The 16,727-nt window shown below is 41.5% G+C and overlaps 1 protein-coding gene across 1 annotated transcript in view; it reads right to left on the reverse strand.

Annotated features, from left to right (window-relative positions):
- Positions 1-16,727, reverse strand: part of PLPPR5 (phospholipid phosphatase related 5) — a 168,816-nt gene that overhangs the window by 101,374 nt on the left and 50,715 nt on the right. The gene's annotated exons all lie outside the window — the stretch shown is intronic.

Below are 16,727 nucleotides of genomic sequence, written 5' to 3' on the forward strand. Positions count from 1 at the left end.
AGTGCCTTCCTCAAAGCCCTGGCAAGCCAGCTGCTGGCATGTGACCCACACTCAGTCAATCAGATGTACCTGCAAGCCTGAAAGTGACACAGAGAAGCTGATAAAGTGAAATATTCATTCCACCAGTAGCTGCAGTGGAAGCCATGCTCATAGAGGCATGGCAAGAGGGTGGCAATGTGGTGAATGGGTCCTGTGGTCACAGCAGTGTATCCTCACCAAGCCCTTCCTGTGGTCAGATTCTGGCTGAGTTCTGGCTGCTCAGGTTCCATCGGTTCCTGCTCATTCCCTGAACCTAGTTTTTCAGCCAGTCCTTTCACCTCATTTGGGCTAAATCAGCCAGATTCATTTTCTATTATGTGTAGTAGAGAACTTTGGCTGATACATGAAAAGGTGACTAGAATTTTGATTAGGTGAATATGGAGGTAGGAGGTACTGCAGATACTGTAGGTTGAGAGAGAACAGCAAAAGTAAAAGTATTAAAGTGGAAAAAAATACTGTGGTTAGTAACTGTGGTGATGATCTAGTGTGTACTGAGTTCACATGACCTGGGAACCGAGCTCATGAAACTTAGGGAGGTGTCTTAGCTCAAGCTTCCATAATAAAATACCATAGACTGGATGACTTAAACAACAGATATTTATTTTCTCACAGCTCTGAAGTCTGGAAGTCTGAGATCAGGGACCAGCATGGTTGGGTTCTGCTGAGAGCATTCTTCCTGGTTTACAGAGAGCTGCCTTATTTTGGTGTCCTCACATGGCTGAGAGAGAGAGCAAGCTCTCTGATGTTTTTTCTTATAAGGGCACTAATCCCATCATAAGGACCTCATCTAAACCTAATTATCTCCCAAAGGTCCCACTTCCAAATGCCATCAATTGGAGGTCAGGGCTTCAATATATTAATATGAATTTTGCAGGGGACACAATTCAGTCTATAGCAGAAGGGAAGACAGGACAAAGAGGCTCTCATATATCACATGTAGGAGTGTGACCCTTGAGGGGTTGGTGAGGGGAGACTATGAAAAGCTTTTGTGCAAAGACAGACTTGCTTACACTCATGCTTTAGGAGTGTTACTATAGTGGCACAGGGTAAAATGGATGGGGTGAGTGAAGAACTTTCTTAGGAAACTTTTTTGGGAGGCTCCTGCAATAGTCAAGGCAAGTGATTTAAAGGAGCCATGTTCAAGCAGAAGTGTGGTGGGGAGGGTGGAGAAGAAGAGTCTAGATTTGAGAGAGATTTCACATGTGGAACCAACATAATTAATCAGACACCTGGACGTGGGGGTGTGGAAGTAGGAGGAGTTGAGGAAGACACAGGTTTCACTTGGGTAACTGGGAGGGTAGGAATGCCAATAATCAAATCAGAAGATACAAAAGCAGTAGCTAGTTTGGAGCAATGGCAAGGTCATGATTTTCATTTTTGAAATGCTGAGTTTAAGGAGCTGATGAAACACAACATATTTATGTTCAAGTTAGGAATAAACTCTGGAGTTCAGGAGAGAGGATAAAGTCAGGGAAGGAGTTTGAGGGTTCACTTCAAAAGACATGGAAATGGGGGCTTCCCTGGTGGCGTAGTGGTTGAGAGTCCGCCTGCCAATGCAGGGGACATGGGTTCGTGCCCTGGTCCGGGAAGATCCCACATGCCGCGGAGTGGCTGGGCCCGTGAGCCATGGCCACTGAGCCTGTGCGTCCGGAGCCTCTGCTCCGCAACGGGAGAGGCCACAACAGTGAGAGGCCTGCATACCACCAAAAAAAAAAAAAAAAAAAAAAAAAGACATGGAAATGGCGATGAATGAGATCACCCTTGGGAGGGATAACAGAGGGAAGAAAAGGAGGTCAAGAACAGAAACCTGGTAAATGCTGGTAGGTGGTTTTCTGACATTGCAGTAAAGCACTTAATGAGAGAGAAGGCCAATTTGGAAAATATAATGTTCTCAAAGTTTAAAAAAAAGAAAAAGTCCAGATAGGAGGGGGTGATCAGGAGTCTCAGTGATGTTGAAATGGTCAGAAAGACAAGGATCTGAAGAGGCTTCTGATAAGACCTCTGGTGGATGAAATCTGAAGAGTAGTTTAGGTAGAGTGTGTGGGGGGGTGGGTGGAGAAGGACAAAACCCACACTGTAACTAGTTTAGAAGGTGAGGAAGTATAAACTAGTCTTTCTAGAAGCTTCTTTCAGAAATGGGATGGTAGTTCAACTTAATTGATGGTTTCTGTGTGATTGCTGGTTTTATTTTTTGGTGGTGGAAATTTTAGCATGTCTAAGGAAATCATATTTCCCTCCATTGTACATAAGCTAATGGCACACATCCCTATATATAGAAAGAGGCCTGATTAATATGTTTGACAAAGAGAAGGAAGCAGTAAATAAACTGTATGTAAAACGCTTCGCACAGTGAGCACTCAGTAATAATTATTTTTATACTCTAAATTTCTATATTATTATAAAAGAATTTTTATTTGTTATTTGAAGTCCTTTGTTCTTCCAAGATTTTCTTTAAATGGCATAAACAAACGAAAGGCTCAAAGCAGACTGTGTTCATAGGAAAAGGTGATGTCTTTTGTAATACAGTGGAGGATGTGCCAGGAAATCTGGATTTAAACTATATCGTCAGTTTAGGAGGAGCTTGATGACTGAAATTACAGTGTTATCATTTTTTTCCTAAACATTAAAGCAGTTCAAATGCAAATATATTTGACACAGGGAGGATCACAGAAGATAATACATCACATACATCACACTACTAAGCCCTTATCTTATTAGATCCACTCTGAGTTAGAACTAGATGAAAGCTGTGTGGCAGCCACAGAGGTAAGTTTGCTCTGATCTCCCCTCAGAAAAGATCAAGCTCTTCTGCTGTTAGGAGAGCAGTGAGCTGAGAATCTCCACCTGTAAAGCATTGGGATTCCCCACAGTGTTTGAAAAAAGGCCACAATCTTCCTGACCAGACCCCCACCAGCAACTGAGGATGGCAGGGGATCTAAGGCTTGGCCATTTATGCCCAATGTGGGGCTCTTCTAATGGACCACCTCTGCTCAAGACTGGCTGAGACTCTCCCTATCTAACCTTGCTACTTTCCTCTAAATTTTGCAAGGACTGCCCCCTCTCCAAGCCGCCAATAAATCTCATCCAATTCTTGGGGGATCCTAACTAATGGAGTTGGTACCAGGGCTGGTCTAAGAAAGCAGGTGGTAAGACAGGGTTTGGGAACATATCCTGGCCGGAAATAAGGACCCCATTCTATGTGGTGTGTGAGGCACAGACAGTCTGCCAGATAGCAATGCAATTGCTAAAAGCCATCAGTAGTGGCTTGGAAGAATGCTCCTGTAGGAGTAGGGTAACCAATTCACCCTGGTTTACACAAACTTTCCCGATTTTACCACTGAAAGTCTGAAGTCTGATAGTTGGTCACACTAGGTGGGAGGAAGATGCTAACCAGGTTGATGATCCAGGCAGTTGAGAAATCAGGGAAACGCTGCCTTCAGGGATAATAATACTGGCTGACTCTTATTAAGTCATGTTGGTGCCCTACAGAGAGAAAATGAAAAGCTGAGAGTAGTTAACAAACAAATGGGGCTTCCCTGGTGGCGCAGTGGTTGAGAGTCCACCTGCCAATGCAGGGGACACGGATTCGTGTCCCGGTCTGGGAAGATCCCACATGCTGCGGAGTGGCTAGGCCCGTGAGCCATGGCCACTGAGCCTGCGCGTCCGGAGCCTGTGCTCCGCAGTGGGAGAGGCCACAGCAGTGAGAGGCCCGCATACCACAAAACAAACAAACAAACAAAAAACAACCCCCCCAAAAAAAAACAAAAAACAAAAACAAACAAATGAAAACTGAGTGTGTCGACCAGAGAGCCTCTTTGGTAACTTAGAAACAGGCTGTTTATTCTACAGTGTGAGGGTAGAAAAAGCTGAAGGCTTAATTTATGACTTACTAGCTAAGAGTCAGGGGACCTTCAAAGATGACTGAGTGCTCAGCTAAGGCAAGTCTATTGTGCCAAGGTCAGGACCCTGGTTTGGAAAATCTAAGACCTTAACACAAAGGATAGGGACATCTGGCTGGATGTGCCTGAAGACTTTGGTTCACGAAGACTCCTCTAAACCCTCAGAGCCTTCAGACGTGGCCCACCTCTACCTACAAAGTGCTGGTACTCCCCCAATCCACCCATGCCAGGACACATGATTGTGGCGGAATGAGAAGTCTCTGTCCCCCAGTGCACCAGGGGTCCCCTCACGATCTGCCCCCACCTCCCCTCCTGGCTGCCAGGCAAATAACTAGGACTAAGTTGCCCAGAATGTGATGAACCTGATGAGAAGCAGATAGATTCCATCCCCAAAGAGCTGCATGAATTAGCCAGTACACACTGGCTGGAGCCAGGACAGACCTATGGGGCTGGATTTTGAGGGGGCTTTATCAAGCAAGATGAAACCGAAACACCGTAAGGGAGTGTTTGTTGACACCAGGACACTTTCCCTGGGGATGTAGGATTTAACACTCTTGCAAGGCCCCAGGGGACAGTACAAGCACCTTGCTGGGCTGGCTCCTGAAAGCCTAGAGAAAATGGTTGCTTTCTTTTAATGAAGCTGACATGCCTGAATTGCCTTGGCAGTTGGTGGGGGAATGAATGAAACGTCTCAGAGAAGTGGGTGTTGCTGGAATGGACATACAACATGATCTCAAAGGCACACCAGAGTATTGTGTACCATACGAGGACCTAGGAGACGAGCTATTCCTTGAGGCATCAGGAGTGTGCTAAGTGAGAGGGGCACCAGCGTGATACAGAAGTTCAGTGGCGCTTCTCCTGTGCAGGCCAGGGTTGATGGTAGGAGAGCCTATCGCAGAGCTGGGTTCCTTGATATCTATGCAGATGATGGGGAGCCTGAAGAAAGAGAAGCCAATTTTCATTATCAGTGCTTAACCATCAGAAGACGGGTGGGGTGGGAGGGAGTGTCTCAATTATCGTAATAATGCAGAAGGCCTGAGTGACAGCCAAGTGGACTTGACCAGCAGAAAGTTTCAGAGATGATTGATAGCTCATAGCCTTCCCTAGGGGCAAAATAGATGGGGAGCCAATCAGACTACTTAATATATAATCACAAGAAAGCAAGAATGCAGAGCTGAGAGTGGATGCTGAAATAAAAAGTTTTACTCCTTTCTGCAGTTATCAGACCTGAATCAAACTCATTGACTGAAGAGGCAGCTGGTCTCCAGAGGGAAGGACCTGCAAAACTACAGGAAGTATATATATTGTAATGATTTTCCCAGTCCTGCCCCAAAAGGACCTGTGACCATTCATTCGGGTGACTACACTGGGGAAAAGAGAATATCCAGATATTTTGAGGACTATTGGACATAGGATCCCAATGGACATTGTTACCTGGACACCTAAATTAACATCATCATGGCCTCATGGTAGAGTAGGGTCACATAGGGACTAAATAAATGAGTCCAGGCCAAAGTCTGGCTCACAGTGGATTTACTAGGTCTGAGAGCACACCCAGTGGTCATTTTCCCCTGGGCAGTTGGAGTATTGGATAATTCAATTGGAAGCTTATGAAACTATATTCTCCCAGTCCTGCCAAGATAATAAATAAAAGATAATATTGCATTAGGAAAGGGAAGATGGTGAAGATTTAATGCCACTGATTAGAATCTTAAGAATGCAGAGGTGGTAGGCCTCCTCATCTCCATTTAATTCACCAGTCTGGACAGATCCTGGAGAATGAATGTAGACTACTGAATCTTCAACCAAGTAGTGGTGACCATTGATTTGTCAAATGTGTTCTTTTCTATCTCATTCAAGAAAGAGGATGAGAAACGGTTCTCATTCACATGGAACGAGCAACTCCTTACATCACAGTTTATGTCAGTGCTATGTTAACTCTCCTACTCTTTGCCACATCATAGTCTGAAGTGAGGTGGATATTCTGAACATCTCACAGACCACCATACTGATCCTTACATCCAAGACATCATTCTGATCAGGCAAGATAAACAAGAGGTGGTTAGCACACTAGAGCCTTGGGAAGACACATTCCACACTTATGAATACAGTTCTGGCCCGTAACATCAAAGTAATATTGCCTACCACAGAGGTCTAATCAGAATTAAGCATGGCCAGTGGTAGTTAGGTTATTATGTCGCCAATTATTGTACATTGTAAAGAAGTTGAAGATAACTTAGAAATTGTCATTTTAAAAGCAATTGAAGGGCTTCCCTGGTGGCGCAGTGGTTGAGAGTCCACCTGCCAATGCAGGGGACACGGGTTCATGCCCCAGTCCAGGAGGATCCCACATGCCACGGAGCGGCTGGGCCCGTTAGCCATGGCCGCTGACCCTGCGTGTCCGAAGCCTCTGCTCCGCAATGGGAGAGGCCACAACAGTGAGAGGCCCGCATACCACACAAAAAAAAAAAAAAGCAATTGAAGTTCTTTTAACATCTCAAACAATGTGCAGAACACAGATATTCAAAATTAAGGTTCATAAGAATAAAATATGTATTCGCTTAAAATCAAAGTACAATTAAAGTCCAGTAACAATGACCATTTGTATAACTGTTAGTGTTTGAGCTACCTGGCTGACTGGAAAATAGGACACAAAATAGGAACTTATGGACTGCATACTTTTTTGGCAACCTTCCTAATTCATATTGTGGAACATTTCAATTAAAATCAACTAACTAGTTTTCTTCACCTACTATATGTAAGGTACTGGACTTTGAAGATAACTCAGAATGTAGCTGCCTTCTGTTCACTGGGGCACATCTCAGGAGGTAGTGTGATATAAGAGACCAAATACTGGCTTTGGAGTCACACCGACCTGGGTCACAGTCCCAGCTCTAACAAATACTAGCTGAATAACTTTGATCACGTTAATTAGCCTCTTGTATCCTCAGCTTTGTTACCTTTAAAATGAAGACAGCCAAACTCATTCCAGCCATTGTGAAGATTAAGGCATAGACAGTACTTAGTATGACGCTAGACAGTTACTTTTTAATAAATGGAAGCTGGGGAACAGGAGGATGGAATACAGAAGCAGTATGAAATACAAAAATTGGTCCCAGGGACTTGACTCCATTTAGCCATAGCATCTAAGTAAGGTGGTGGTGGTGTATAAACCCTGAGGTGCACATCAGAGCATTGGCTCTAGGTCTAGGTCTGACTTTCCTATTCCTGTGCTCTTAGAGAAAATGCTTAGGGATCCCTCAGCTGCTTGAATCTATACATTTCATATCATCTGACTCTGGTCTCATCAGCATTAGGGCTTTCAATCTTAAGAAAACCAGCTGAATTTAAATCCCTATCATTTCATGTCTAAGGATTGACAACCTTAAAACATTCCCTACACTTTTAGCTTCTTTCCTTTTTAATTCCCTCTTTACTCTCTATCAGGCCATTTTAAACTTCAGAAGGAGTTGATATCAGTATGTACAGGCTGGATGCATTCTAAGTACTCAATATATATTTAATGAAATTGAAGTAAATAAAATCATTCAAAAGAACTGCTTCTGTAACGTTATTTTACTCTGTATTGCTTATTAACTTAAGCATATGGCCTCAGGTTGGTTTACAAGGTCTTTCTGATTTATTTATTCTTGTTAATCCTTAAACCTCACGATCATCCCCCCCCACCCCTCAACACACACACACCATATACTCCTAATGTGAGCTTCCCCCCCTTAGTCCATCCTAATTGTATCTGCTGTTTCTTGCTCCTGGCCTTTGCTCTCCCTGTCCCCTTACCCGGAATGCCTCTTCTTTACCTATTCAAATCATATTCATCTCCAAGACCCATCCCAAGTACCACTTACTTCTGAAGCTCTCCCCATGGTGCTTGTCAGAAGTGATCTCTTTCCTCCTGGACACTCCGTGGCTCCCACTGACATTACCTGCTACACTAACAATCATATTTCATTTAGAGCTTTATTATGTACCATTCTCAGGACAAACTTCTCCAGTAGGCACAGTGATACTTCTAGGGTCCCATGAAACTGTCTTAATATCTTTTAAAATCAGAAGGAAAAAGTGAATATTAAAGAAAATGTTTAACGTATATTATGTACAAATTTGTTTTTATAGTAATGAGGTCATTTTTTTTTAATGGCAGAAGGGGCCTATGAAGGCACACGTAAGTGCCTAGGGCCTACAAAAGTCATAATGCAGCCCTGGCTATCTTATATTATATTGTCCAATGATAGTAAGTCCTCTTTTCCTAATTAGAATGTGCAAGTGCTGCCAGCAATCCCCAAGCTGAAGTTTGCTAACACCTAAGAAACCCCAGATGTATTAATGGAATGCCACAACATATTTTTCAATATTTCAACGAACCTAACAGAATGGTATATTTACCCATAATAAGCCCACACGCACTAACTAAAGTGTCAATACTCTTTGCTTTTGGCTGGAACTATACTAAGTCAGCTGGCGACACTAGTGATCTCATGCTGCTGAGTGGTTCTGATATGTTGTGGAACGCACAGGAATTTTTGTGATGTGACCAGAAAACCAGATGCCACTACAAAGCCACAAGTCAATCACAGAATACCCAGGTATAAGTGTCACTTACAGAAGCCAGGTAAAATTAAGGTGAAGAGGCAGAGTATCCATGTGTCTTTAAACATTTACTGCTTGTTATTTAATAATTGTATGTGTGCAATTTTAATAACTGTATTGTGCAGTTTCAAAGCAGCATATTATAGTTTTACTCTTATGGACCATTGTCTAATATCTGGGCCTAAGTTGCGATGGGAAAATGTTAATGTGTTAAATAGAAGATTTAAAGACATGTTCATGGAGGAGCGGGGGGGGGGAAGGTAAACTATAAAAGGGGTCTATGGTAATGAAAATACTGGAACCCCATGGGTACTTTGCGGATACCTTTCGTACCTTCTCCACCTGTTACCAATAACACATAGCTGAAGGCTGACAGCAGAACCGTCAATCGGCTAATATCAGTGGCTGTGGCACAGGTAGTCAAGTAATAGCACAGCAGCCACATTATGAGTTGGTGGTCAGTAAATACTTTTTTTTTTTTTTTTTTTTTTTGCGGTACGCAGGCCTCTCACTGTTGTGGCCTCTACTGTTGCGGAGCACAGGCTCCGGACGTGCAGGCTCAGCGGCCATGGCTCACGGGCCTAGCCACTCCGCGGCATGTGGGATCTTCCTGGACCGGGGCACGAACCCATGTCCCCTGCATCGGCAGGTGGACTCTCAACCACTGCACCACCAGGGAAGCCCAGTAAATACTTTTTGATATATTATCTAGTAGACTAAAATTTGCTCATTTGAAATCTAGAGCACAGGGACCTTATACATTTCAGTGTTAAATTACTCCTGAGCAGGGAAGATTTAGAGGAATGGCTTTCTGAGGGCAGCCAGGTCTCACCAGCCAGTGAAGACAAATTTGTGAAGGCAGCCCAGAGCTTTTCTTTTTATCCACCCCAATCCTTCTCCAAACGCAGTCCCCGACCAGTCAGTCTTATGGAGCCAACTGCTGCAAGTAATAAGCATGCTCCCCCAAATTCCTGTACCCCAGAATGAAGGCCTGCTCGTGCCCCTGTGCAGAATTAGGTAAAACATCACAAAAGGAGGGGTAGACACACCAGTGGGCTGTGTTTATTTAACTCTGGTCTTGGCAGCCTGCAAGCAGTCATTGCTGCACGTGGGACCTTGTGAGCTTATTATAAAAGATGGCCATGTGGGAAGTGACAGTAGGATGATATGAATGATCTGCCAACAATGAGGAAGAAGAAGAGAAGAAAATCATATTTTAGAGCTTTCCACTAATATTCTGGGAAAAGACTGTAGTAAATTGTTTAATGTCCACAAATTCCTCCTTTCCCAGCATATTCAGCTCTTTATAATCTGACTTTTCTGTGCCTCCCATCTCTAGGTGGAGACTGTTTCTCCATCCCCATCAATCTGGGCTGGCCTTGTGATGTGCTTGGATCGAGAGAATACAGAGATGGGGATGTTGAACAAGTTTTGGAGCCTATGCCTCAAGATACCTTACAGCTTGGACCTCTGCCCTTTTGGTAGGCTGCTCTAAGATTCTGTCAAGGAAGACAACCTGTGAGAAAGGCCTCTTGAGAATGAGAGAGCCCAGCTATTGGGGCTGTCCCAGCTCAGTCCACCCACAGCTGACTGGTCAGCTGAGTGCGACCCACGAGAGAAGCAAAGAGGATTGACTACCAAGAAAACCACAGGTCAGCCTACAGAGTCCTGAGGATAACAAATTCTTGTTTTGAGGTTAAGGGTGGTTTGTTACGTGGCAACAGACAGTGGGAAAAGACTAATATTCAATAAATGTAGCTGACCCTTCCCTTTTTTAAAAAAGATTTTCAGAAAATCTAAGGCCAGAATTGGAAGTGACCTAAAGAGACCATTCCACGACTTTTTGTTTCAATGGTTTATGAGGTTAACTGGAAAGTCACCAAATATTATGTCTCATTCTCAACTCTGGAGTTCATTTGACTTTAATCAAAAAAAGTTTATCCGGGCCTCCCTGGTGGCGCAGTGGTTGAGAGTCCGCCTGCCGATGCAGGGGATACGGGTTCGTGCCCCGGTCTGGGAGGATCCCATATGCCGCAGAGCGGCTGGGCCCGTGAGCCATGGCCACTGGGCCTGCGCATCCGGAGCCTGTGCTCCGCAACGGGAGAGGCCACGGCAGTGAGAGGCCCGCATACCGCAAAAAGAAAAAAAAAAAAAAAAAAGTTTATCCATTTTATATGAAAAGAAACACCACACAGCTAAATTTAAATATTATTCTAATGCAACTTAACACTGAATTATAAATTTAATGGTTGAGGGTTAAATAATCTTTAGAACTTTTTCCTGGGAAACCAACAGCATTTGCAAAAATAGGCATAGGATTTTCTTTTTTCCTGAAAGTTCTCAGTAAAGCAAAAGAGAACAACTCTGTGATCAAATTATCTCCAAAGCCTTAATTAAAGTCAGATGCTAAGGAAGAGTTCAAGTTCCTTAATTTTATTTACTAATCCACAAAGAGAAGCAGCAGGAAAATATTCTTCAGTTCTTATTCACATAGTTCCTCATAGGGCTCATTTATTTTTATTTATGTGTTTACATACATTTATAACACCTTCACCACATTAAACAAATCTCTCTCCCTAAATATAGCAATAAGCTTATTTCCACAGAGAATACTGAATATATGGCTGTCTTCCCCTATTTACCTACATGTCAAAATTCTGGCAAGTGTTTCATGAGACTGTATTAATTTGAAACACCCCAACATTTATCTTATAAAGTTTCCCAAGGTGTCTCCAGTGAAGCTGGGAAGAAATATATGTACAGGTTCAAACAGAACAGCAAATCCTGACTACTCCCTCCATCTGCAGTAGGAGTTATATTCAGAGTTGCCATGGCAGCCGCCCACACTTACACACACAAAGGGGTGGTGGAGAAGAGAGAAAAGCAGTTAGCAGAGAACAGAATCTATTGTTAAAAGGACAGCGGTACCCTTCAATGTAATTACAAGCAGGAATGCTGACTTTTAGTCTGAACCGCTGTTTAACGATAGAAGAATTCCGAATGCTGGAGTGTTATTAATTTTTTTTTCTAAACATATCTACCATCTGAACCTTTGGTTTTAACTTTTATGTATGCTGAAATTATGTAGGACCAGGAGGGAATTCAGCTAACCACACACATATTAGGGCTAATATGATTTAATGATTGCCTCTCTGGAACATTTAGAATCATTGTAGCCAGGAAAAAGTGTGGTTCTATGGATCCGGGCAAGTTACTTCACTTTCTGAGTGTCCTCATCTGTAAAATGTGCATAATAATAGTATATACTTCATGAAGTTGTTATGAGGATTCAATAAATTAATACAAATAATCAGTTATTACAATAATAATAATGATAAATAAAGAACAAATTTTAAAATACATAAATAAGAACTAGTAATGTATTAAATAAATTAGTAAAAGTAAAGCACTCATGCCTGGCATATAGCAAATGCTCAATAAATGTTTGCTAATAATAATAATAATAATTATTAAAACATCTCCAAATGTTTATTACAGACTAGAACAGTGTGGCTTATAATTCAGCAGTTTAAATAAATGTCTTTAAGTAAGTTGCTAAAAAAAAAAAAAAGTAAGAAGTTGCTAAAATAAATGCCAGCAGACACACCATTTGGCAGAATAAAAAGACCAAGTATCTCACTATACTAACACATTCACCACCATTGGCACACCCTGCTTACACAGTAAAATCTAACATCTATATCAGTGCTAAGATAACCATGTCACAATATTTGGGGTCAGAGAGTATTCTAAAATTTGTCTAAAGTCATTGGCTTGATCACATGTGTATATTCAGATACATTTACAATTCATACCCAGATACAAATACAAACATCAGATTTAGATGTGATGACAATGATTGAAAAGTATTTTATGGCTCCTGATTCACTCAACTTTTAAATCTTCATATTAAGGCTGAATGCTCCATATTCTAGGAGAGGTGGAACACTCAGTCAAGCAATTTAGTGAATAGGAAAGAATATGCATGGCTTAGAAGATTTCATATAAAGTCTAGAAGCACCTTCAAATGTGTAGCGGAAATCAGGAGAAATTAGAGGAACACAGTTGGGAGCAGAGTGAGCGTAAGAAGGAAACTGTAACTGGAAAATCGTACAGAAGTCAGAAGAGGAAATGGATAGGATGGGATTTGATCCTTAACTCTATAAAAATTTTCTTGATGGGATTTTTTAAAAGTCCAGGTAGTGAAAAGTAATAAAGAGGAGATTAGTTCAAGATGGTGGAGTAGAAGGACGTGCACTCACTCCCTCTTGTGAGAGCACCATAATCACAACTAACTGCTGAACAATCATCAACAGGAAGACACTGGAACTCACCAAAAAAGATACGCCACATCCAAAGACAAAGGAGAAGCCACAAGGAGATGGTAGGAGAGGTGTAATCACAATAAAATCAAATCCCATAACTGCTGGGTGGGTGACTCACAAACTGGAGAACACTTATACCACAGAAGTCCACTCACTGGAGTGAAGGTTCTGAGCCCCATGTCAGGTTTCCCAACCTGGGGGTCCGGCAACGGGAGGAGGAATTCTTAGAGAATCAGACTTTGAAGGCTAGTGGGATTTGATTGCAGGACTTCGACAGGACTGGGGGAAACAGAGACTCCACTCTTGGAGGGCACACACAAAGTAGTGTGTGCATCGGGACCCAGGGGAAGAAGCAAAGACCCCATAGGAGACTGAACCAGACCTACCTTCCAGTGTTGGAGGGTATCCTGCAGAAGTGGGGGGTGGCTGTGTCTCACCATGAGGACAAGGACACTGGCAGCAGAAGTTCTGGGAAGTACTCCTTGGCATTAGCCCTCCCAGAGTCTGCCATTAGCCCCATCAAAGAGGCGGGTAGCTCCAGTGTTGGGTCGCCTAAGGTCAAACAACCAACAGGGAGGGAAGCCAGCCCCACCCATCAGCAGACAAGCAGATTAAAGTTTTACTTAGTTCTGCCCACCAGAGCAACACCCAGCTCTACCCACCACCAGTCCCTCCCATCAGGAAACTTGCACAAGCCTCTTAGACAGCCTCATCCACCAGAGGGCAGAGAGCAGAAGCAAACAGAACAACAATCCTGCAGCCTGTGGAACAAAAACCACATTCACAGAAAGATAGACAAGATGTAAAGGCAGAGGGCGATGTACCAGATGGAGGAATAAGATAAGATCTCAGAAAAACAACTAAATGAAGTGGAGATAGGCAACCTTCCAGAAAAACAATTCAGAATAATGATAGTGAAGATGATCCAGGACCTCATAAAAAGAATGGAGGCAAATATTGAGAAGATACAAAAAGTGTTTAACAAAGACCTAGAAGAATTAAAGAATAAACACCTAGAAGAATTAAAGAACAAACAAACAGAGATAAACAATACAATAACTGAAATGAAAAATACACTAGAAGGAATCAATAGCAGAATAACTGAGGCAGAAGAACTGATAAGTGACCTGGAAGACAGAATGGTGGCATTCACTGCTGTGGAAGAGAATAAAGAAAAAAGAATAAAAAGAAATGAAGACAGCCTAAGAGACCACTGAGACAAAATTAAATGCAACAACATTTGCATTATAGGGGTCCCAGAAGGAGAAGACAGAGAGAAAGGACCCAAGAAAAATTTGAAGAGATTATAGATGAAAACTTCCTTGACACAGGAAAGAAAATAGTTAGCCAAGTCCAGGAAGTGCAGAGAGTCCCAGGCAGGATAAACCCAAGGAGAAATATGCCAAGACACATAGTAATCTAACTGACAAAAATTAAAAACAAAGAAAAATTATTGAAAGCAACAAGGGAAAAATCACAAATAACATACAAGGGAACTCCCATAAGGTTAACAGATGATTTCTCAGCAGAAACTCTACAAGCCAGAAGGGAGTGGCAGGACATATTTAAAGTGATGAAAGGGAAAAACCTACAACCAAGATTACTCTACCTGGCAAGGATCTCATTCAGATTCGACAGAAAAATCAAAAGCTTTACCAACAAGCAAAAGCTAAGAGAATTCAGCACCACCAAACGAGCGCTCCAACAAATGCTAAAGGAACTTCTCTAAGTGGGAAACACAAGAACAGAAAAGGACCTACAAAAAAACCCAGAACAATAAAGAAAATGGTCATAGGAACATACCTAGTGATAATTACCTTAAACATGAATGTATTAAATGCTCCAATAAAAAGACACAGGCTGGCTGAATGAATACAGAAACTAAACCCATATATATGCTGTCTACAAGAGACCCACTTCAGACCTAGGGACAAATACAGACTGAAAGTGAGAGGATGGAAAAAGATATTCCATTCAAATGGAAATCAAAAGACAGCTGGAGTAGCAATACTCATATCAGATAAAATAGACTTTAAAATAATGTTACGAGAGATAAAGAAGGACACTACCTAATGATCAAGGGATCAATCCATAAAGAAGATATAACAATTATAAATATATATGCACCCAACACAGGAGCACCCCAATACATAAGGCAACTGCTAACAGCTATAAAAGAGAAAATCGACAGTAACACAGTAATAGTGGGGGACATTAACACCTCACTTACACCAATGGACAGATCATCCAAACAGAAAATTAATAAGGAAACACAAGCTTTAAATTACACAATAGACCAGCTAGATTTAATTGATATTTATAGGACTTTCCACCCAAAAACAGCAGATTACACTTTCTTCCTGGAACATTCTCCAGGATAGATCACATCTTGGGTCACAAATCAAACTGCACTAAATTTAAGAAAATTGAAATCATATCAAGTATCTTTTCTGACCACAACACAATGAGATTAGAAATCAATTACAGGGAAAAAAATGTTAAAAAACACAAACACATGGAGGTTAAACAATACGTTATTAAATAACCAAGAGATCACTGAAGAAATCAGAGGAAATTAAAAAATACCTAGAGACAAATTACAACAAAAACACGATGATCCAAAACCTATGGGATGCAGCAAAAGCAGTTCTAAGAGGGAAGTTTATAGCAATACAAGCCTACCTCAAGAAACAAGAAAAATCTCAAATAAACAATCTAACCATACACTTAAAGGAACTAGAGAAAGAAGAACAAACAAAACCCAAAGTTAGCAGAAGGAAAGAACTCATAAATATCAGAGCAGAAATAAATGAAATAGAAACAAAGAAACAATAGCAAAGATCAAAAAAACTAAAAGCTGGTTCTTTGAGAAGTTAAACAAAATTGAGAAACCATTAGCCAGACTCATCAAGAAAAAGAGGGAGAAGACTCACACCAATAAAATTAGAAATGAAAAAGGAGAAGTTACAACACACACTGCAGAAATACAAACCACCCTGAGACTACTACAAGCAACTCTATGCCAATAAAATGGACAACCTAGAAGAAACGGACAAATTCTTAGAAAGGTATAACCTTCCAAGACTGAACCAGGAAGAACTAGAAAATATGAACAGACCAATCATAAGTAATGAAATTGAAACAGTGATTAAAAATCTTCCAACAAACAAAAGCCCAGGACCAGATGGCTTCACAGGTGAATTCTATCAAACATTTAGAGAAGAGCTAATACCCAACCTTCTCAAACTCTTCCAAAAAATTGCAGAGGAAGGAACACTCCCAAACTCATTCTATGATGCTACCATCACCCTGATACCAAAACCAGACAAAGATACTACAAAAAAATAAAATTACAGACCAATATCACTCATGAATATAGATGCAAAACTCCTCAACAAAACACCAGGAAACAGAATCCAACAACACATTAAAAGGATCATACACAATGATCAAGTTGGATTTATCCCAGGGATGCAAGCATTCTTCAATATATGCAAATCAATCAATGTGATACACCATATTAACAAATTGAAGAATGAAAACCATCTGATCATCTCAATAGATGCAGAGAAAGTTTTCGACAAAATTCAGCACCCATTTACGATAATAACTCTCCAGAAAGTGGGCAGAGAGGGAACCTACCTCAACATAATAAAGGCCATATACAACAAACCCACAGCAAACATCATTCTCAATGGTGAAAAACTGAAAGCATTTCCTCTAAGATCAGGAACAAGACAAGGATGTCTCACCATGATTATTCAACATAGTTTTGGAAGTCCTAGCCATGGCAATCAGAGAATAAAAAGAAATAAAAGGAATACAAATTGGAAAAGAAGAAGTAAAACTGTCACTG

The sequence above is a fragment of the Mesoplodon densirostris genome, chromosome 2 (genome assembly GCF_025265405.1).
Source record: "Mesoplodon densirostris isolate mMesDen1 chromosome 2, mMesDen1 primary haplotype, whole genome shotgun sequence".
Taxonomy (NCBI): Eukaryota; Metazoa; Chordata; class Mammalia; order Artiodactyla; family Ziphiidae; genus Mesoplodon; species Mesoplodon densirostris.